The following is a 22,018-nucleotide window of genomic DNA, read 5'->3' as shown; positions in this document are numbered from 1 at the left end:
GCAGATGACCGTGCACTGTTAAGGAGCTGCGCATGCCGGAACGGAAACACGCTGCTGAAGAAGACCGCGCACAAAAAAGGAGCCGCGCACACCACGCGATCAGGAAAAGACCTGCGCACCAAAGGAAATCCAAGTATCCACCCCGATGCCGCACCTGCCGCGCAACCGATTACACAAAATATTTTATGCGTCGCAACCAGGAAGTAAATATAAACAAAGAAGGACGTCAGATACACGTCTACTGGTCCGTTCCGCTAAATATCAAAAACGAATGTCACGCGAACATTAAAATAAATATTTTCTTTTGATTAGTGATAAATTAGTATTTTAAAAACTCTATTTTAGTATAAACACTATCATACAATATTGACCAAAGTTCAGCACATTTATAATACTAAACGGTAAATTAGAGAAAAGTAACTGCAACCGCAAGTACTAAAAACCAAACATTCACTTATCAGACGGTAAACAACTCGAGCTAGAGCACATTAAGTTCATTGCATTGTAGAATTATAGTTCAAAAAATATTTCTTGACTCAACTTGTAAATGTCATTTTGAATAATAAATATAATGATATTCCACTCATGGACTTAGCTTGCTTCATCTGTATGGAATATAGTTCTTTCAATGCAGGATAAGTTCTTCTTGAACTACTTTATCTTCTTAAGAGTAACTTCTTCTTAAATAGTTTCTCAAATTCAAATTTAGTTACTTTTTCTTCAGAGCTAAATTACCTTCCTCTAAGGAAACTGGAATGAAAGGCAGTTTAGAATCTTGGTGAAGTTCCAAGTTACCTCACAGCACTTCTCATCCAATCACTGTTGTGGAACAGACTCACCATCTTGGCTTGGGAAATTAGACACTTCCTGATTAGATTAACATTAAGGAAATGTATTTAAATAATCTAATGTAAAATTCAGAATCAACATCTATACCTCATTCAACCATGCTTCTACATATGTGTGTGATGGTGTAATCTCTTAAATGAGGATTTTCTAGTATAATGTCTCTTAGAACATGTGTAAATGTGCCATGGGATCCTGACAGCTCCTTCCGCCAGGTCCAACATGTTTGCAAGAGGACAAGCAACGTCCAGTAGCTTATCCTGGCAGGACTTCCAGGCTTGGTCGATTCCTTTCCTGGGATCCTTCACGTGCTTTGTTAAGAACGTGATCATTTTTGAGTCTAGTTCTGGCGTCATAGCTACTTTGTGTGGTATCTCAGGACATGGACATTCTGCCTGTAGTCTCTCCCTGATCTTTGTCAAGGGGTTTACGCAGCCTGTTAATCGTATAGTCGGTTGTTCTGGCCGATGGTTCCCAGTCGGTGGACCTGGGTTGAATTAAATCTTCGGGGACGAACATCCCCTTAGTTGGAGGTTGTTTCCCCTGGGGATGGGGGCTGCCGCATTCCTGAGGTCGAGGGTTTTGAATGCCAGATCTCAATATCTTCCTCTGAAGAAGTGTGAGATGAGTTGCCATCATACAATCTTGTATTTTGTTAATCTTCTACGCCCTGTCCTTCTCCCTCCGGGCTTGAGGGTCTAACATCCCTGTTTTCCTCTTCGGGGATAGAGGGTCTTTCAAAGGAAGGGGTTACCTTCCTACTCATAAAGGCTTATTTCAGCTTGGAGAAGGTGTCAGAAACGGCAGCAGTGGCAGGAATCAATTGGCTCGGGGTGGGGTCAGAGAGCTCTTGCTCTTACGAGCCGGACTACATCCCCCTTGATTAAGGTGCTTTCTCTTCTGGGTCTTTTTTCCCCTGATCGGAGAAGCCCCCTGCATTGTATGTCCTGTATTGGCAGGCGCATGCCTGTTAAAACCATTTTGACGCTGCTTTCAGCAGCGAATCCTAATACCTTTTGCAGGCTTTTCTCCATCGCCACTTTGTCAATATAACATGAATCCTCATCACCTTCCGTCCATTCCTGGTTTGATTGAGGGGAATATTGTGCTGCCATAATAAGCACCTTACTTCTCCTTTTTTTTTGTTTTGTTTGTTTTTTTTATAATTTCTTTTTTGGAGTATTCAGTTCACTCCAGTTGTTGCCTGATCCTGTTCCTTGTCAGGCTGCTGAGAGCAGACATCTACAAGTACCTCTCTTCTCTCTTTTTGTATATTTTATTATTATTTTTTTTTTGGACAAAGTATTCAAACAATTGCTCCGGCGCTCGCGCTCGTATTAAATGCTATTTCGTGGGCGGAAATGCTTGCGTGAGTGCCAGAGCGCTGAGAAAAGGACCAGGGAGAGCAGGAGCTCCTCCTGGTGGCTCGCGGGCGTGTCGCGCCTTGCTTAGAGCTGCGTTGTCCTCCCCGAGACCCGAGCGTGTGACTCCGGGCCGGGGAGGCAAGCGGAGGTACGGCGGACGCCGTGGCGGTGACAATGAGGCCGCAAGCAATAAAAGAAAAGGCGAACGAAAAAATGCTCGATCCGCGCACTAACTCAGTCAGCAGGAAGCAGCTGGTGTCGGGGGGGGAAAAAAAGATAAAATGCCTGACAATAAGGTCCTCAACTAAGCATGGTAAAAGCGTAACAGTCAAAAGTTCCTCAAATATACATAAGATCAATATGACCAAGTTAAATGGCGCAAATTGAATAAACAGTTCTGAAAAAGAACAAATTACTTACCAACTGGTAACGTTCTTTCGATTGGATCTTCCTCCAACGTATTCATCATCTTAGATGTGTTCCATCCAGCTTTGCTGCTCTTCGGAAATATTTTTGTCAGAGGGCGCCGTGCGTCTATATTGAGTCGATGGTCCCTCAAAGGCCTCCGTCGAGGGTGACGGCATCGGGTATATAAGTAGCACGTGCGGCACCCTTTGGCCTCAGTTCTGTTTTTCCCCTTTTTATCTTTGATTTTGTACTGTGTCGATTGTGCCGGCAGACAGGCATCAGCCTTGCGAGATTTGAGTTGGCAATAACCCGGAAAAATCTACAGAGGGGTAGGCTGGGAGGGCGATGAGGAATACGTTGGAGGAACATCCAATCGAAAGAACGTTACCAGTTGGTAAGTAACTTGTTCTTTGAATGGATTGTGTCCTCCAACGTATTCCTCATCTTAGATAGACTCCCAAAGCAGTATGTATAATTTCTCTGGAGGAGGGGTTTGATTTTTCAATGCCCTTAGATGGCGGAATAAAGCACTGCTTTTCCAAGACTGGGAAGCATCCAGACTATAGAATTTTGAAAAGGTGTGTAGTGAAGCCAAGTTGCTGCTTCACAAATGGACCTTATTGGAACACCTCTTTGAAGGGCTGTCGAAGAGGCGATGCCTCTGGTGGAATGAGCCCTTAACCCTTCTGGTGGGTCTTTTTTGTGCTAATCTGTAGCATTCTGAAATGCAAAGCACAATCCAGCGTGAAATTGTCTGTTTTGTCACCGATTGACCCAGTTTCCTTCCTGTGTAACCTATAAACAGCTGGTTGTCCACTCTAACTCTGGAAAGTCTAGAGATGTAAATGCTTAAAGCTCTTTTTGGATCCAACCTGTGTAATCTTTCCTCCTCCTCCTCCTTAGTAGGATGGGGTGGAGGATAGAATGCGGGTAAAACAATTTTCTGACTTAGATGAAAATCAGATACTACTTTCGGTAAAAATGATGGTTTAACCCGCAACACAACTCTGTCCTTATGGAACACAGTATAGGGTGGCCCATAAAACAGTGTCTGCAATTCGCTCACTCTTCTTGCAGATGTTAAAGCAACTAAGAAGGCAGTTTTCCATGTTAGTAATCTTAATGGACACGTGTGTATAGGCTCAAAAGGAGCACACATTAAGAATTTTAGGACTAAATTGAGATCCCAAATCGGTACTTGAAATGGGTGAGGAAGAAACACATTAGTGAGTCCTTTTAAGAATTGTATTATCAAAGGAATTTTGAAGTAGGAGCATTCTTCCGACAAGCGCTTTAAAATGGAAAGCGCCGCAAGGTTAACCTTTGTATTGTTCCAACATTCAGACCTCTATGTGCTAGGGTCAGAAGAAAAGATAGTACTTCCGGAATAGAACATAGAAAATGATCGACATTCTTTTCTCTGCACCAGTTGCAAAACTTTTTCAAACGGCAACGGTATAGAGACTTTGTTGCTGGCCTTCTTGCCGAAAGCAACACCTCCATAACCTCATCTGGAAGGTTCCAATCCCTGTATCTCAGCCTTGCAGATACCAAGCATGAAGGTTGAGCGTTTTGACCTCTGGATGGAGAACCTGACCCTCCATTTGAGAGAGAAGGTTCTCTCTGAGGAAGACGTACTGGAGGACAGATGGACCTGTCTAGAAGGTCCGGGTACCATGTTCTCCTGGGGCAATTAGGATCATGCGGCTCCCGAAGCGTCTCAGCCTCCTGATGACCTGAGGAATGATGGGAATCGGAGGGAACGCATACAATAGTGGGAAATTCCACTCCACCGCGAACGCGTCCCCCCAGGGCTCCTCTCGGGGAAATTCCCTTGAGCAATACCTTTCGCACTTTCGGTTGATACCGGTTGCAAATGGGTCTACTTGAGGGGTTCCCCAAACGGCGAAGATCTCTTGAATGACTTCCTGAGCCATTTCCCATTCGTGGGACACCATGATCTGCCTGCTCAGAGCATCTGCCGTCATATTCTCCTCCCCGGCTAGATGAATTGCCATTAGAGATTCCTTCCTGAATTGCCCAATACCAGAGCTGCATTGCCTCTCTGCACAGAGGTAGTGACCCCACACCACCTATTTTGTTTAGATAATGCATGGCCACTGTGTTGTCCGTCATTATCAGGACATTCTTTCCCCTGACAGATGGCAGGAAAGCCTTCAGAGCTAGTCTGATTGCCCTCAGCTCTAAAAGGTTGATGTGTAGTTTGGACTCTACTGGAGACCAACGACCGCTGATTGTCAGATCGTTGGCATGAGCTCCCCAGCCCATGAGTGAGGCGTCCGTCACTACTGTGATCGCCGGCCATGGTTGCCAAAAAGGTTCTCCTTTTAGGATGTTCTCTGTACAAGTCCAACATAGAAGATCTTGTCGAACTCTTTTCGGAATCTGGAGAAGATCCGTCATTTGACCCGAGAACTGGGACCACTGAGTCTTTAGAGCCCATTGAAGGGATCTCGTCCTCAAGCGTGCCTCTGGCACCAGGAAGATGCAGGATGCCATGAGGCCGAGCAACCTTAAAAAGTCGTAAGCCTGGAGATTTCGGGCATTTTGGAATTTGGAAACCATCTGAAGAATGTCTTGAGCCCTCGACTTGGGAGGCGACCTCTTACCCAAGGATGTGTCTAATACAGCTCCTATGTACTGAAGATGTTGGGAAGGTGTCATTTGCGACTTCTTGAAATTTAGGGAGAAGCCCAGTCTGTGGAGGAAGTGGCAGGTGACTTTCAGATGATCCAGTGCTTGCTCGGCAGAATGTGCCCTGATCAACCAATTATCCAGGTAGGGGTAGACATGAATCCCCCCCTCTCCTGAGGTGCGCTGCCACCACTACCATTAACTTGGTGAAGACCCTCGGGGCAGAGGTCCATCCGAATGGCAGGACTCGAAACTGATAGTATGCCTCGCCAACTACGAACCTCAGGTATTCTCTGTGCTTGAGATGAATCGGCACATGAAAATAAGCATCCTGGAGGTCCAATGACACCAACCAGTCCTGAAGTTGAAGGGCCTGAAGGCTCTGACAAAGGGTAACCATCTTGAACTTGTCCTTCCTGAGGAACTTGTTCAAGTTTTTTAAGTCCAAGATGGGTCTCAGTCCTCTGTCCTTTTTGGGGATCAAAAAATATGTGGAGTACCATCCCTTGTTCTCTGCTGCAGGTACTGGTTCTATAGCACCTTTCTCCAGCAGGTTAGAACTTCCTGCTGTAGCAGCGGGTCCGAAAACTTCAAAGGTTGTCTCCCTTGTGGATTGCTTTGAGGTTGCGTTAGAAAAGGAAGGCAGTAGCCTTGGGCTATTTCTAGAGCCCAAACATCTGAAGTAACGGCTAGCCATTCTTGCAGATGCTGTGACAGCCTGCCTCCTACAGGTGTTTTGTGATGCAAGTCCTCAAAGTGGTTTTGTGGCGGTTGTTACAGCCGCTGATGGCAAAGAGGCTGCAGCTGGAGCTGGCTTTTCACGTTTTGCTCGTCCACCGCGAGTGGCCTTTCTCTGGCCCCTTTGACTGGCCATTCCTCTCGCCTTTCCATATGAGGGGTAGTAACGATAGGATCGTCCCCTCCATGATTGTCCTGGCGCACGAAAAGGCTGAGGTTGCCTAATAGCAGCTCCTAAAGATTTGGCAGCTGCTTTTGAGGTCTGCAACCTCTCAAGACTCTCGTCAGCCTTGTTGCCAAAAAGGTCAGACCCGTCAATAGGCATGTTCAGAAGGTTGTTCTGTACGTCCGGTGCAAAACCCGACTTGCGTAACCACGCAAACCTGCGCATTACCGTGCTAGTGCCCATGGACCTGCTTACACTGTCCGCAGTGTCCAATCCAGATTGAAGGCATTCCTGCTGGCTTCCTTTCCATCTCTAACGATGGCTAGGAACCCTTCCCTTTCTTCCCCTTCTGGTATGTGCTCCGCCACCATTGCGATGCACTCCCACAGAGTGTACTAAAATTTTGCCAAGGCACATGTGGAGTTGTCAGATTTTAAAGCCATACTCCCAGCTGAAAATACCTTCTGTGCCCAGCCATCCGCACGCTTCTCGTCCCTGTCTGGAGGGATAGAAGGGTACGCAAGTTTGTTAGAAGCTGTGGCTGCCTGTATGACCAGACTCTCGGGGAGTTGGATGGTTGGACAGATAGCCGGGGTCGCTACTGGCCGGGCGTTATTTTGAGGTGAGGGATTTATTTACCGGAAGAATAGAATCCGGAGTTTCCCAATTCTTGGCCACCCTATTTTGCAGGGCTACATGAAAGGGTATTACTGGGTCTTCGGTGGGACCATGGTCCAATATATCTGTTAAATCCTCCTGGATGAATTGGGCTGATGGTCTAGCCCATCCTAAGTAATCTACTACCTTCGTCATTAATTGACGGTATGATGGACTGGCATGCTCTCCTGGTCTGCCAAAGTCATTTTCAGCAGATGTGTCAATGCCACTTGCATTGTGTAATGATTCCACCAAGTCCCCCATTCTTCTTTTTTCTGAAATCAAGCATTCTGGGACATTTGGGGTTCTATATTCTAGCCCAAAAGGTACATTCTCCTCATCAGATCTCTCCTGTTCCTCTCAAATTGAGGTCAGGGACTTGAAAAACTCCTTCTTGGGGAGAGGCTTGAAAACCTTCTCTGGGAGAGGAGGAGGAAGAGGTGTATTACAGGTCTTGTAACCTTATCTTTCCCTTTTTCTGGCTGCCCTTGCTTGGCTGGAGCCTTTGGCGCCGAGGGCTTTGTCAATAAGGGCGTCGACGACAGTGGTCATCGACAGGTTTTGCGTCGAGGCGCTCTTCGAAGATTTTCCCTTCGAGGTGTGATGGATCTCAGACGGCGTCGGTGACCTCAAACGGTCGACTCAAGCGTTTTTCGCTCGGTGTCCTGGAAAGTTCTCTATCCTTCCTTTTTCGATCACCCGGGCTCAAGGGCATGCGAGTGTCGGAGCGATGACGCTCCCGGCCGGCTTCCGAAGACGGTGCGGACCGAAGCTTCGCTTTCTCAAACACCTCCATCATTTTGACCCTGAATGCTTCCCACTCTTCGGGAGACTAATGTTTCGTGGGGCATTTCATCCTTTTCGGAGACTCGTCGGACGAGATGGAGGGAGACCTGTGGCGTTGTTTCTTCTATATATTTTCATTTATTTATTTTTTGGTCGAAGATGACGAGCGATGGGAATCGCTTCGGGACCTGGATCGATGCCTTTCGCGTAGAGATTTCTCCTCACGGGACCTCGACTCCATGCTAGAGGCTTTACGGTTTTGCAACCTACCTGTAGTTTTCCTCTCCTTTCTCGCAAGGCCTTCCCTGTCATCGCCTGACACTCCGTACAGGCCTCCATGTCGTGGCCTTCTCCGAGGCACCACAAACACTCTCACGGGTCCGTGATCGACATTTTTGAAACCCGATTTCGGGGTCGTGGTCTGCGTCGATGACCTAGGACATATTTCGTTATGTTTATTATCTTCACAGAAATCGAGGCGCGCCGAATCTCCAAAGCAACGTATACTGCAGAAAAACAGAACTGAGGCCAACGGGCGCAGCGGGTGCTACTTATATACCCGATGACGTCACCCTCGACGGAGGCCTTCGAGGGACCATCGACTCTGACATTGACGCACAGCGCCCTCTGCCGAAAAAGTTTCCGAAGAGCAGCAAAGCTGGATGGAATACATCTAAGATGAGGAATACGTTGGAGGACACAATCCACTCGAAATTAACTTATCTCTTGCTGTGAGCAGCAAAGAAAGAGGAAGTTATTTCTTGTTCAGGACTGTTTATGGGAGAACCTGTATGCCCATTGGAGGACTAGTATCACATGCATGTGGACACTGGATGACCTTTAGGAGCATCATGGGATATGAAGTTTTATTGTCTCTGGAAATGTTATGGACTATAGATGTTCATTAAAATGTTCTGTTTTATGTATTTTTAGTGCACCTTTGAAATGAGCTTGTTTGATATGAAAGTGCACAAAATACCTTGCTGCTGAGATTTCTTAATGTGGTTAATTAAAAGAAAGAGAAGCATAATGTGAGCCTCCGGTCTTGACATAGAATTAGTGATATCTGCATCCGGTCTGCGCACACCTCTGGACCAATTGGAGACCCGCGTGACGTTTGCAGCCAAATTGCATGCCTGCTGATTTGACAAACGTCCTATTTTTAATTTGACCAAACATTTGATATGGGCATCATTTTGGATTCGCAAACTGTGCCCGTAGTCCACGAACATCGCGGTAAATGCTAATAAAAAAAGCAGAACATTACACTTGTCAAACTAATTAAACAATGTCTGGGGAGGTGAGGGGTGATGAGGATGGGATTGGATTGGATATGGCTATAAAAAGCCAAAAATCTATTTTTTTTATTTTATTTTTTCATCTCAGAAGTACGTGAACATCTCAGAGGTTCATCCATGCGTATTTCTGCATTATATTGTCGGTGAAAAGCAGTTTTGGATGGCTTGTAACTTTGTCGCCACTCGATGAAACGGCATGACATTTTGCAATATGATTTTAGCTCCAACCCCAAATGGTTATGCATAGTTTAGGGCGGTTTAGCCCAGAGGGGGCAGAATTGGAGGGGGGGGGGTCTCAAAATATTTTGAAGGAAATGTGGTGCCATTTGACTAATTTGCACAAGTGTATGCAAAAGGATTTAAGATTTAGATATAAATGTTTTTGCAAAGTTTGGTGGGAGTTTTGTCAAGAGGGGGCTATATTAGAGGGGAGTCTCAACATTTTTAGATGGCTTGTAAGTTTGTTGCCATTTGACGAATGTAGACAAAGGCTTTCAGAAAGATTATGGACCCGATCTTGAATGTCTGTGCACAGTTTGAATGGATTTTGTCAAGTGGGGGAAATGTTATGACTATTTATGTTGTACATACATTTTGACACTTGAAAAAATAAAACATGGATGGATTTGCAGCAAACTTGTGCAAGGAGCATTGGCAAGGAGCCGAAAGCATGTATTTTGCAAATGTGTCAGTGTTTTATTGTAGTGTCATAATGTAGGTACAGAAAATAGTGATATACCTTTTGGTGACTGAGGTATAGCCTGTGGCCATAGCCCAGTGAATTTGGTCACTGTCCATTACCATGAGGGACCAGCAATGCGGTTAAATTGGGCATGGCCACCATGGGCCGGCTATGTGATCAAGTGTTTATAAATCGGGATTGGTTTGAATGGGAAAACAAATTCTGCTTGTGGCTACAGCCCAAAGTGCTGAACAGGATTGCAGCAAACCTGCACGAGGAGCATAAGCAAGGACCTAAAAGCATGGTTTTGCAAATCTGTCCTGTGTTTTATTTTTTCCAAAGTGACCAAATGTAAGTACACAAAATAGTAATATAACATTGGTGTCTGGCAGCGGGCCTGGCCTTGAGCAAGGACAAATGTGTACTCTAATTTGCTAATTGGGGTATGCGGCATGGCCGAAGCCCTAGGTTTGAATGGGGAAAAAGAATGGTTACAGCCCGAAGAGTTGGACAGGATTGAAACAAACTTGTACGAGGAGTATCATAAAAGCAGCGTGCCAGTAAACCGTGTTGGAAGCAGTTTGCACAAATTTTATGTTTTATATTTTCTGCATAGGCCTAGTTTTAACATTTTTAGAATTGTAAGCTGTATAGATTTTGTTGCCCAATATTGTCTAGAGAAAGTTGTTAGAAACCTAAGAAGCTTTGAGCAGCTTAGGCCATCTACTTCTTATTTCGCCGTTTCACGTAATTTTAGTAGAAAGGAAAGTTCTCTCCCCACACGTTCTAATCGGGCTAGAAACTACAATCCCCAGCAGGATTGTAGTTCCTGATTCGAATTTCCTTAGAAACCCGGCGCGAACGCGCTGGTGCTTACGGGCAGGCACAGTCTACTGCATTCTGTGAAAGGAAGCGGAAGGAAGCTTCCCGAGGTGTGAGCGATTTATTTAATCTATTCCCTAATTTTCACTCATACTCTTGTAAAATTTTGCTTGAAGACGCAAACTTCATCCTATTCCCAAATCTAAAGCTTGAAAGATATCCAAGCAATTCTAAAACGAGATTCTCTCCCCTACTTTCTCTCCCTCCGACATAGGAAACGTGTAGAGAGAAGTCCGGGAGTCGCTCACAGTTAGTAATTAGACCCTCAGCACTCCTCATATTTTGAAAAGTACTATGAATAACGAGGAGCCAATACAGGAAACGACCCATAAGCGTGACAAAATTGCGCTAAATTGGTTTGCTGAACACGTGCTCCCTCAACAAACATGCACACAGTGTCCACGACCTTATTATAGAAAGGGACCTTGACATTATGTGCATCACCGAGACATGGTTAAAAGACCCTATTGGTCCGGTAAGCATAAATGCCGTCCCAGAGGGGTACATATTATACAATAAAAGTAGAGACCAGGGACAGGATGGAGGAGTAGCAATCATTGCCAAGGAAGCGCTGCACCTCTTTAAAGCAAACTTTGACTGTACAGGGTGTGATACCATTCAACTTAAGCTAACTCACAGACCTAATGACGGTCTGAATATTATAGTGATATACAGGCCTCCCTCTCTGATCTCAGATTTTTTAAATGAAATATCCTTGCAAATGGATAAACTGGTTTCCAATAACTCCTCCACTCTATTAGTAGGGGATATGAACAGGTGGCAAGGAAACCCAGTTGACAAAGAGGCCATTGCCCTGGAAAATGTCACAAACAACATGGCTTTCCAAGTAGTAAACAATGAGCCCACCACCCCTCAGGGCAACCAGCTGGACTGGATTTGCACCAATAATCTACAGCCAACACAGATGAGGACAGAACCATGTATCTGGTCTGACCATAGTCTGGTGACTCTAGAGATACTTCTAAATCCCTCCTTGAAGCAGTTAGAGAACCCACATGTAAGAGTCATGAGCAGAAACTTTAAAAACATTGGAGAAGAGCAACTAAAACCTTGTCTACTCCAGACTTTGGAGTCTTTTGCAGTCAATGATGACTGCAAACATCTACTAAGTAAATATAACCACATCATGCAGGCGATGATAGATAAGTATACACCACTAAAAAGCAAGCTGATAAGGACAAACAGTAAGAAAAGTAAATGGTATAATGAGCACACAAATAAACTCAAACAAGTAAAACGCGCTAAAGAACGATTATGGCGCAAGAATCCAATTCAGAAAAACAAGGAAGACTGGAAATGCGCGGAGCAGGCGTATAAAAAGGCATTCAAAGAAGCCAAGTCGGAGTACTATAATAAAGAAATAGAGGCCGCGCCCAACTCAACTAGCAAACTCTGAGATACTTAAGGACATGGAAAAACCTAAGTTCCTCTGCCCTCCGTACATTCCATCAAAAGAAGACTGTGACAAAAGATATAAAAAGGCTTTGCTGCAAAAATATCTAAAGCAAGAGACATCATCCTAGCGAGAGACACCATCAATTCTGAGACCAACCCCCGTCCCCCAGTAGAAAATCTCAATCTTAACGGCAGGGAGAGTTTCAACTTCTCAACGGTTTCAGAGGAAGACTTCTGTTTGGTAATGTCAAAAATGAAACCAACCTCTTGTGCCGAAAACATTCTTCCTACTAAGATTATTATAGATCATAAAGAACTCTTCGCACCAATTCTGACAAGGATAGTTACTGCCTCCTTCTGGGAGGGAGTTGTGCCAGATGACATTAAAAATGTCACAATAACTCCACTAGTGAAGAAAGCGGGGCAGGATACTAAGGATCCAAGTAACCTCTGCCCCATTACAAACTCGAACTTTATCTTAAATATCCTAGATAAAATAGCGACAAAAACATGTTGCAACCGTAGATGTGTTACACGAACAACAATCAGGTTTCAGGGTGGCCCACAGCACAGAGTCAGCCATGTTAGACCTACAAACACACATGCTGGAACTGATTGAGAAAGCCAAACCGGGGCTACTCGTGCTGCTGGATCTCAGCGCTGCATTTGACCTGGTAGATCATCAGCTTCTCCAAGCACTGCTGGATAAATTGGTGGTGTGTTCACCAACAGCACAGGCTTGGTTAGCATCTTTCCTGAAAGACAGGAAGGCAAGAATACACTAGGGTGAAAACATTTAAGAAAAAAACACTGATACTCTTCGGTGTCCCTCCGGGAGCTAGTCTGTCCCCACTCTTGTTTCTTCTTTACATTAGAAGTCTCTGTTCACTGCTAGAAAGCATCAGCGTATTTTTCACCAATTACGCCGATGACACTCAGTTGATATTCGAATTAACAGGAGACTATGCAGTGGACAGTGCTAAGTTAGACGAAATATATCGCATCATAGACACCTGGATGCAAAGGCACTGGATGTGTTCAAATAACCCTAAAACCGAACTAATGGTTTTCGGATCAACACAGGCCAGATCCAAGCTAGACACCCAATACATGGCCTTTAAAATTAAAGAGGCCACCATACCTGTGGTATTTAAAGTAAAAACCTTAGGTATGATGGTGGAAGCCTCACTGGGATCCGGCACTCAAGTCGGTTACCTGCAAAAAAAAACAATCGGTACTACCTACGCCTTCTGCGGGCCATTAGACCTTTTTATAAACAAAATCAATTCAGCTACGATTGCTAGAGCAATTGCGCTGTCTCGTTTGGACTATGGCAATGCACTGCTATTGGGAGCCGCTAAGAAAAAGCTAAACAAATGCCAAGTATGCAAAACGATGCATTTCGCATCATCAAAAAGAAAAATCAGAGTGACCATATATCAGAAGGAAGAAAATAACTACACTGGCTTAGAATAGAGGACAGAGTAAAATTCAAGGCTATGACAATAGTCCATAGATGCCTCTTCTGAGAAGCACCGGCCTACTTTAAAAAACAATTCACCACGTCCGTGCCCTTAAAATGTCTAAGATCAGCAGACACGGGTCTTCTGACCATACCTGAGGTTAGACGAGTTACAGGAAGGGGAAGATCCTTTCCTGTTAGGGCAGCCAAATATTGGAATGGACTACCAACATCCCTCAGACAAGAGGGAAACTACCTCAGTTTCAGGAAGGCATTAAAAACCTTTCTATTCCAATAAGTCAGTATTCTCCTGATGCACCACGCGAAGGGAGGAGACCCTAACCTCTCAGATAATACCTGAACGTGATCTGCAATTCTCTGTGCTCCCCGCGCCCTGATGCCTGCGGGCTTTCGGCGCGTTATAAGCACAAAGACATGGACATAAGCAGGAACCTGAACACATGGTCTTGCAAATCTGTCCTGTGTTTTACTGGCCCTCAGCAAGGACAAATGTCTACTCTATTTGCTTATTGGGGCATGCCCCATGGATTTTGGAGACTGCCCATGACTGCAAGCCATGAGCACTGGCCCGTGGTAAAACTATGGAGGTATAGTGGACACTCAACTAGGATGCAGGGTGGCTACTGTGGATAACGGCAGTGGTTTGGTGGGGCTGGGGTCATGGCGGAACCTCATGCCCCAGGCAATTCAACCATGATTTGCATCCCCAGCGTAAGCTGCTGGTAACGACACACATCAGCATGTGATGTGATCTTTGATGTCCTAGATGTTGGTGTGTTAGCAGTGCACGATGGTGTGAATTTCTTGGGTTTTCTGATTTTATTAGTAGCCATAATGACCCTTTACATTTTTGTCAATGAATTTGATAGGTTTTTATTAGTGCAACTTAACCATAACGTCCCCTTTTTGAAAGCTTTGTTTCACTGAAATATATATACGTATATAATAGGGCGGCGGTAAATTGGACTCCCATAGGAACCACCTTAAAACTATATTGTTAATAACGTTTGATTCGAGTAATTAATTTGACTGACATTTTGAAAGTTTAGGGACTTGTGGGCCCCGACACCCCAGACTGCAAGTTACATTAAAAAATAAAGTTATTAAGAATCCGAAGTTGCAGCCTACTTCCCACATTTTACCACAAACTAGATAAATTTTTGCCAAGCGCACAGCCCAAACCACTCTTTGACCAGGATAAAACAACTAGGGCATGAAGTGTTGACTCGCAATCCATGCGTGGTTATTCTGTGCAGTAGCTATTTAAATATTTGAAGAGTGGCCCGGGGGCCTCTGCAAAAATGATTAGTTGGATATCCCATGGTGCATTGCAGTGTCATGGATTTCAGAAATAAAAAAGCAGTCTTATTTTTCTCGATGCTAGAGATATTCGGGGTTATAGTCAAGGATATGGGAAAATGAAACGCAAGAAAAAAACTATTTGCTGTAAAAAAAAATATATGCAAATGCCATCAGCTAGAGAGGGGGGGCTGGCTAGAAGGCACAGCGTGAAATTTGGGAGTTGGAAGGGGGACTGAGTTTGCAATACGAAGCTTTCTGTAGCCTCATCTATAGCTGCAAATAAATGACATCTCAAAGCAAACGGCGTCACAGACCGTGTTTGTTGTGGGGGAAAGTGAGAGGGCAGTTGAGGTGAGGAGTCCATCTGGGGAGTTGGGGGAGCAGGCAGAGATTGAGTGGGGCACTAGGTGAGGGCCTTTAAGCATTTCTTTCCCAGCCATAAAAAGTACTACTACTTACATATTTATTCTTTATTGTTCTACATACATGTTTTATTAGCACGTCTCCCGACATGACAAGGATCCACAACACCCAGAGTAAAGAGATTTATTACCTTGTTACTTCATTCTACAGAACAAAACCAGTATCTGCAGGGAATGCTCTTTCACTGATGCAATTATTCCTCCCACAGATTCCTTAGGTTTGAAATCTATCCTGATGCGGTCAGCTCCAATGGTGCCAAGTGCCTCAGAGGACAGCTGTGCAACGGGCCCTAGGTACTGAAAGGCTCCACAATCTCGTTTTGCTGAATTGCATTCTGGTGTTTGTAGTCTCCCAGTCAATAGTACAAAAAAATTATATTTTTACAGCAACAGGGAGTTTCCCATCCCTGCAGTAACTTTGACAAACCCTGCTTACCTTCAAAGCGAGGATGGGATCAGCCCCCTAAGGCCATGTTGCCTCGTAAATGAGCCCACCTTACAGGACCACTTGAGTAACGAGCCCTAAGGCAGGGTTGTCCAACATACGGCCCGCGGGCCACAATGCGGCCCTCCAAGCCATTTTATGTGGCCCGCGAGGCCGTATGTTGAACAACTCTTGAGCAAAAAAAAAAAAGTTTTTTAAAAAGTGTGCCTGTGCGTGAAACTACTAAGCCACGACATGTTCATTTGTTTATTTATGCAATGTTTGTCGGATATCCGACAAACATTGCAGAAATAAATAAATTCATCAACCCTGCTGGCACATCAAAACGCTGGGCGCTTCTGCCAGCTGCGACCAGGGAGGCTGCAAAAGGAGCACCAGCGTACTTGTGCCTGCAGAAAAGGGAAATGGAATCTCATAAGGCCAGAGGGGGGTGAGGAAACTACTGCAGCCTGGAGGGCCCGCACAGATGTCTGACTTTACCCAACCCCTCCGACACCTCTGCGTACCACTGCTGAAATGCTCCAGAGCCTTCCTAAAATCAACGTGGGCTTCATTTGGAAGCAGGAACACACGGGGCCACAACACATTGGGAGATAAGCGGCCGCAGGCAGAAACTGCAAACAATTGATGCCGCCAGGAGCATTGTGTGCTGGAACAGCAGAGGGAAAGCAGGTGTGACCCCTCGACACGGCAGGTTGTAAATTATACGACAACCACATTTTAAAGCGCATAGCCATCTGAAAAGAAGAAAGGGGAATACTGTGTGTACACAGCAAGCTGAAACCTCACTGGAACACCAGTTGCACGGCGGGCATACCCCATAGAGTTCTCTTGCGCCTGAGCCAGCACAAAGGGTGTCTGAAAGTCCCTACCCTTTTGGACATACTACGGTTGAGCAGCAAACTACACTTAATTATGGCAGATGGGGGAAAAATTTATAGAAATAAACACACGCATGCGGAACAAACGCATTTTCTGTATCAGCTCAGGCACAATTGGAAGCAGGACGACACAGAGCTGAAAACATTGGGCGCAGGTTGGTGCACAGTTCATAACAGAGATTTGAATAAGAATAACAATGTGACCAACACATTTTTTTTAACAAAACGCAGAGGAAGAATGCTGCCCCGACTCAAACCACAAGCGGCGGGGAAAAGGAACACCAAGGGCTAGCGCACAATATGTTACCCTAGTAGTGCCCCAATAACACACTGCAACCTGCAAATGGGCCTCAGTGGACCACCTGCCAATGTTTCTGTAAGTTGCTTATGAAGGTTACACATATTTTATTCAGATCTACATGGGGGCGGGGTGGGAGCTTGACATATCGCAGATGGGAGCCCCAGTCCCTTTGCCAATTCAGTCCTACACCTTGCTGTGATGTATGATATGATAGGTTATTTATAACGTGCTTAATACCCAGCAGCAGTGATCCCAATCATAAAAGTGAAACAGGCAAGCCCAACAGGTATAACTTATTTTCACTCTTTTGGTAGCGCAGTCTGAGGGCAGCCTATACCCTTCAGGAGAGGTGTGAGCTGATACAGTTGCAACACAAAAAACAATAGTACTGTGTTCCCAAAATACCTTAGTTCTTGTCTTTCGGATCTCAGCAGAGCCAGGCTTTTCAGCATCAGACCAGAAGTATGGGTGCCTTTGCGCTGGGCTGGGGTCAAATCGGAGAGCAGCAGCGATGGGCCCCAATGATGCAGTTCTGTTTGGCAGTGGTGCTGATTTGCGGGTAGAAAATGCTGGGAACAGTAGGCCGTGTCAAGTGAATGGCACTGGAAGACTCAGTGACCTCTGGGCCCGGACAAGGGAATGCTTGCCTTTGGCGCTGTGCAGGCTCGGCTGACACAACACGGCATATGTTACGGCAAAGATGTCAAAGCTTCAGCATTGTCATTGAGCAGAACTCTGAGATTCAGGGGTGGTGGAGCGTCGAGGTCCAGGATGATTATGATGGTGTCAATGGGGCCAGCGCTGAGCAGCTCCGCTCAGGAGGGCCATGGGCCCGTGTGGGGCCGACAGGCCAGTGGGCAGACTGCAACAGGCCTGCTCGAGCCATCCTGCTATTTATACAAATTTCGGGCCGAGCAGGGCCTGATGGGAGAAAGGAACTGCGCTACAATCTGCTCTTCTGCTGGGCACTGCCTGCTGGAGCTTCCCCCTACACGCGGGACAGGCAGCTCTGCAGATGCTCAGAGCTTCTGGGGGTGGGGGGTTGGGGCTGGGTCAGGGCCTGCCTTCTCACCCTCGCTTAGCGGGGCTTCCCAGAACTGACCCAACCCCTGCCCTCTTTCATGCAACTCATACTTAGCTGGCAGGGGAGAATCTGATCTCAAGGGCAGATCTCCCAGGGTGCGGCTTACCCATTGCACATCGGATTTGCTGACCCCTGCTATGTTCCCAAATGCAGGATACACGACCATTATTTCTGGTAGTGGGGGACTGCGTTCGCGGTCTCCCCCCGATTTATTGGTGAAAGAAAAGGTAAAGTGTGCACTAGGCCTGCTAGGTTGCATACTTTAAGATTGTGCTCACATTGCGTTTCTTCAATTAGGTTCACCTTTGGGTGATCGCTTTTCCACATTTTATCTGTTGAATTGAATTATGCTTCTTTCATTACCACAGAAGTAATGTGTATTACAGAGATAAGCTGCCATATGTATTGAGCACACTGCACATGCTCAGGCAGCATCAATCATGCTTTGTACAGGACAATGCTGGCCTAAATTGGGAACAGCCAGCATAGACAAGTTGCTACAGAGGCATATTTTGGGTACAACAAGCATGACAATGTGTTACATCAGTGACAGTGCTGTCTTACACTGTGGACACAGTGATCATTAAAATGTGTTGTGTTGTAAAATGTTCTTTTCTGCTGTTGGTGACATGGAATTTTCATGTTCCCCTTTAGAACCGATTGTAAACTTATGGCTTTTTGGTCACCTTTTCTGCTGTAAAATTCACCATTTCAACCCCATATTTGAAAATAAAATTCTGGGGGGGGGGGGGAAACCCCCCCAAACCCTCCCTAGATCCTTGTAGCTACCTCGCTACGCTCGGTCGCCCCCACCATTTCTGAAAAATATTAACACATAAACACTGAAAGAAATCACAAGCAACTAACCTTTGATCACTGCCCATGACACCAAAAGCTATCTTTGGGACTGCATGGCTATCACTGCCTGTGATGCTATTGTGTCAAAGGTCACACAATATCGCTTTTTAATATACTGCTTTGGTTGAGGTTGTTGACTTTTGGCTCACCGGCCCACTGGGTGACAAAAAGTTAATACTTCGGCCCCACATTCAAAAAGGTTGGACAATCCTGCCCTAAGGGGTCTGGATCCTTTTGCCCTTTGAAGCGAAGTATGGTCAGTCCCGGTTACTGCATGGATTGGAGACTTGACCCGAATGTTGTGTGTTCTTAGTTTTAAATATCTCATAAAATATGGCATCTACATTATTTTTTTTAAACCGTGCTACTGTCAGTCCTTGAACATTTTGCACTCAGACAATTTGTTTACCTTTTTTCCGAATTGCATTCTGCTGTTTGTAGTCTGACAAGCAAGATCGGGGGCATTGGGATGGAATAATGCCACAATACACTTTTTGCCTAACACAGTTCTATAAGGATTGATGTATTTGAGTGATACTATGGTATGTGTACTCAAGTTAACTGTTAACTTTATAAAGCAGAGTATTGTTGAAAGCCAGACATAAGGCGGGGGGGCGGCGGGTGTGAGGAGGGGAAATGATGAGAGGGCGAGTAAGTCATGAGTATATGTCCACGATGTGGCAAGAGATTTTGTAATCCTGGACACTGGGGCAGTTATTTTTCCCCTGATTGTGGCTGCTTTTCATTGCACCAGTAAAGGACACGTGGGTGGACGATAACTTTTTTTTCAGAGGGTGGACGCAACTTCTATTTGGGTACCAGGATTTTATTCTGGTTGTCACGTTCCTAGTGCAGACGCTTACCTACAAGACCACAAGCACTCGTTTCGTATTGGGAGTTTGTTTTCCATGGAAAGTTTCACCACAGATCGCTGGGTTTATGGCCCTGTCCGATTGATCCTGCAAAGTTTGGTGAGGTTCCGTCAAAGGGGGTTCGAAATTGTAGGGGGGGGTCCCAAAATGTGTTTTTTTTTTTCCCATAGATGCACTACAAAAAATACTTTGCTCACGCCTACAGGCCAAAGCTTTGGATGGATTTTTACCAAATTTGCGGCAGGAGCGGCGGCTTGTTCCCGAAGTGTGCTTTATTTTTTTTCTTCTGCTTTTTTCAACGACCAAAAAGTAGATTTAAAAAAAACACATTCCACTTATTGGGATGTCATCTTTGATGTCCTTGGTGTTAGTCTTAGCAGTGCACAGTGGTGGCGCTAGTTATCGTTGCTTAGCTTTTCTGAGGTTTTTAGGTTTTACTTGTAACCATAACGCCCGTTAACGTTTTTTTTGTGTGTGTGTGTGTGTGTGTGTAATATATAATTTCTATCCACTTAAAGTGCCCTTCGAGTGGTGCTTTGTAAAAGGTTAAGGGCTAACCTTGATTATAGCCAACTGGTGTTCTGCCTGTGTAAACTGTAACTGATATTCTATCAGCTCACATGGAAAACCAAAAATAACAAAGCACTCGATCCAACTTTAGCATGTAATCCTCTTTATTTAAATTTAAAACGATTCATAGTCAAAATCTTAGCCAGCATGTGCTTACAAAGTTGTTAAAAAATGAAACAATCACTCCTATGTGCGCCACGCATTCCACCCCTATGCAGGGACTTCCTCAGGCGAAGTGTATCGTTTGTTTAGTGCGAACCGCTTACTATTTACTGTTTTTTGGGAGGTACCTAAGTTTTAAATCCTGTGATTCATGTCCATTTAAATTGTGCAAAATATCGTGGCCATCTTGGACTTGTGTAGCTATAGCGATCTGCATAGGCATTCTTGCATGATCTTTAAATAAGTCAGTCTATTCATTTCAAGACATTTTAATTTATTCTCCCTTTCAGTAACTTTAATTGTACTAAATAGTGCTCCTTGATGTGTTCGCCAGGCCATGCGGAAATTATATCAAATATCACTGCAGTATAGTACTGCGTGTTGCAGAGTGAATGTAATTTCAAAACTTTCAAAGGAAAAGTTTTTGCTGCAGCGCTAGTTGGAACAAACTGTGGTTGGGGGGCAGATTGTAAAACAAGTTTAAAAGCCTCCTGCTAGGCTCAACTCTTCACGAACCTCCCAGAAAGACCTTTCTTCCGGAGATAAAACAAATCCTCCCGTGCCACTCCGACTCCATGAAACCCCTCATACACCTCAGAACTTCATCATCACCCATCTCTTCTATCCATTCTTCCTTTCCGATCATTCCATTTCGATTTATGAAGACCAGATCAGTAATAACCTCTTCTCTTCTCCTTGTCCACTCAATCTTGACAGGTGGTCCGCCAGGACATTCTCCTGGCCCAATATAACCTCCATCTTGAACTCATGACTTGCATATCATGACCCAGCCTGACACCCTCTGGGATACCTTACTCAAACCTTTAGACTCAAAGATGCTTTTCAACAGCTTATGGTCCGTCCTATTCATAAACTCTGCACCCCACAGAAAGTTGGCAAATTTGTCCACCGCCCAATGACTGGCTAGAGCTTCTTTCTACAACACTGAGTAGTTCTCCGCCCCTCTCATCACTCAAGAAGCATGAGCCACAATTTGTTCACACCCTTCCTCATCGCATTGCGACAAACCAGCAACAACCGCGTTGTCGCTTGCATCCACCGTAATGGCACTTCTTCTTGTATCAAAACCCCTCAGAGCCTTAGCCAGATCAATCTCCTCCTTGATCTGCGAAAACTCCCCCTCCCAATAACTTGTTCAACCCAAAAACACCTTTTTTAAGCAACTGCCTCATCTTATTAAACTTATCCGCAGAAGTCACGCACAAACTTCTGGTGAAACTCGACCATTCCCAAAAAAATTCACACCTCGCCTTTCGACCTCGGACTACGCACTTTCCTTATGGCACTCAGCATATCAGCCTTGGGTTTCATCCCTGCAAAAGATATCCCAGGCCCTAGATATTCCACAATGTCCTTGCCTAACACACACTTCTCCTTCCTCAATGTGACACATCTCTTCCAAAATACAAAGCACTTTATCAAGGATGGCATTGTGCTCTTTCAACTCTCCCAGAAACCAAAAATCATCCTGAAAGCGCATTACGCCATTAATACCTCCTAAACGTGTCCATCGTTTATGGAAAGACGGAGGACATGACACAAACCTGAACGGCATCCTTCTGTACTGGAATATACCCTCAAGTGTAATAAATGCTGTGTATTTCCTGCTCTCCTCATCCAATTCAATCTGATAACGTCAGCGCCATATCTAGCTTAGAGAATACTTTACCATGTCCTATCAAAGCTAACATTCCACCCACATTAGGGAAATGGTGTACC

The 22,018-nt window shown here is 45.1% G+C and overlaps 1 protein-coding gene and 1 non-coding gene across 2 annotated transcripts in view; both read left to right on the top strand.

The window, feature by feature from the left end:
* Positions 1–22,018, top strand: part of TMED7 (transmembrane p24 trafficking protein 7) — a 58,568-nt gene that overhangs the window by 30,428 nt on the left and 6,122 nt on the right. The window lies entirely within an intron of this gene.
* On the top strand, positions 17,863–18,022 carry LOC138512771 (U1 spliceosomal RNA). The gene has a single exon (XR_011281522.1). It is a non-coding gene; the product is annotated as a U1 spliceosomal RNA (small nuclear RNA).

This window comes from Ambystoma mexicanum, chromosome 6p (genome assembly GCF_040938575.1).
Source record: "Ambystoma mexicanum isolate Mex_15411 chromosome 6p, UKY_AmexF1_1, whole genome shotgun sequence".
NCBI lineage: Eukaryota > Metazoa > Chordata > Amphibia > Caudata > Ambystomatidae > Ambystoma > Ambystoma mexicanum.
This window is presented reverse-complemented; position numbering and strand designations above follow the sequence as displayed.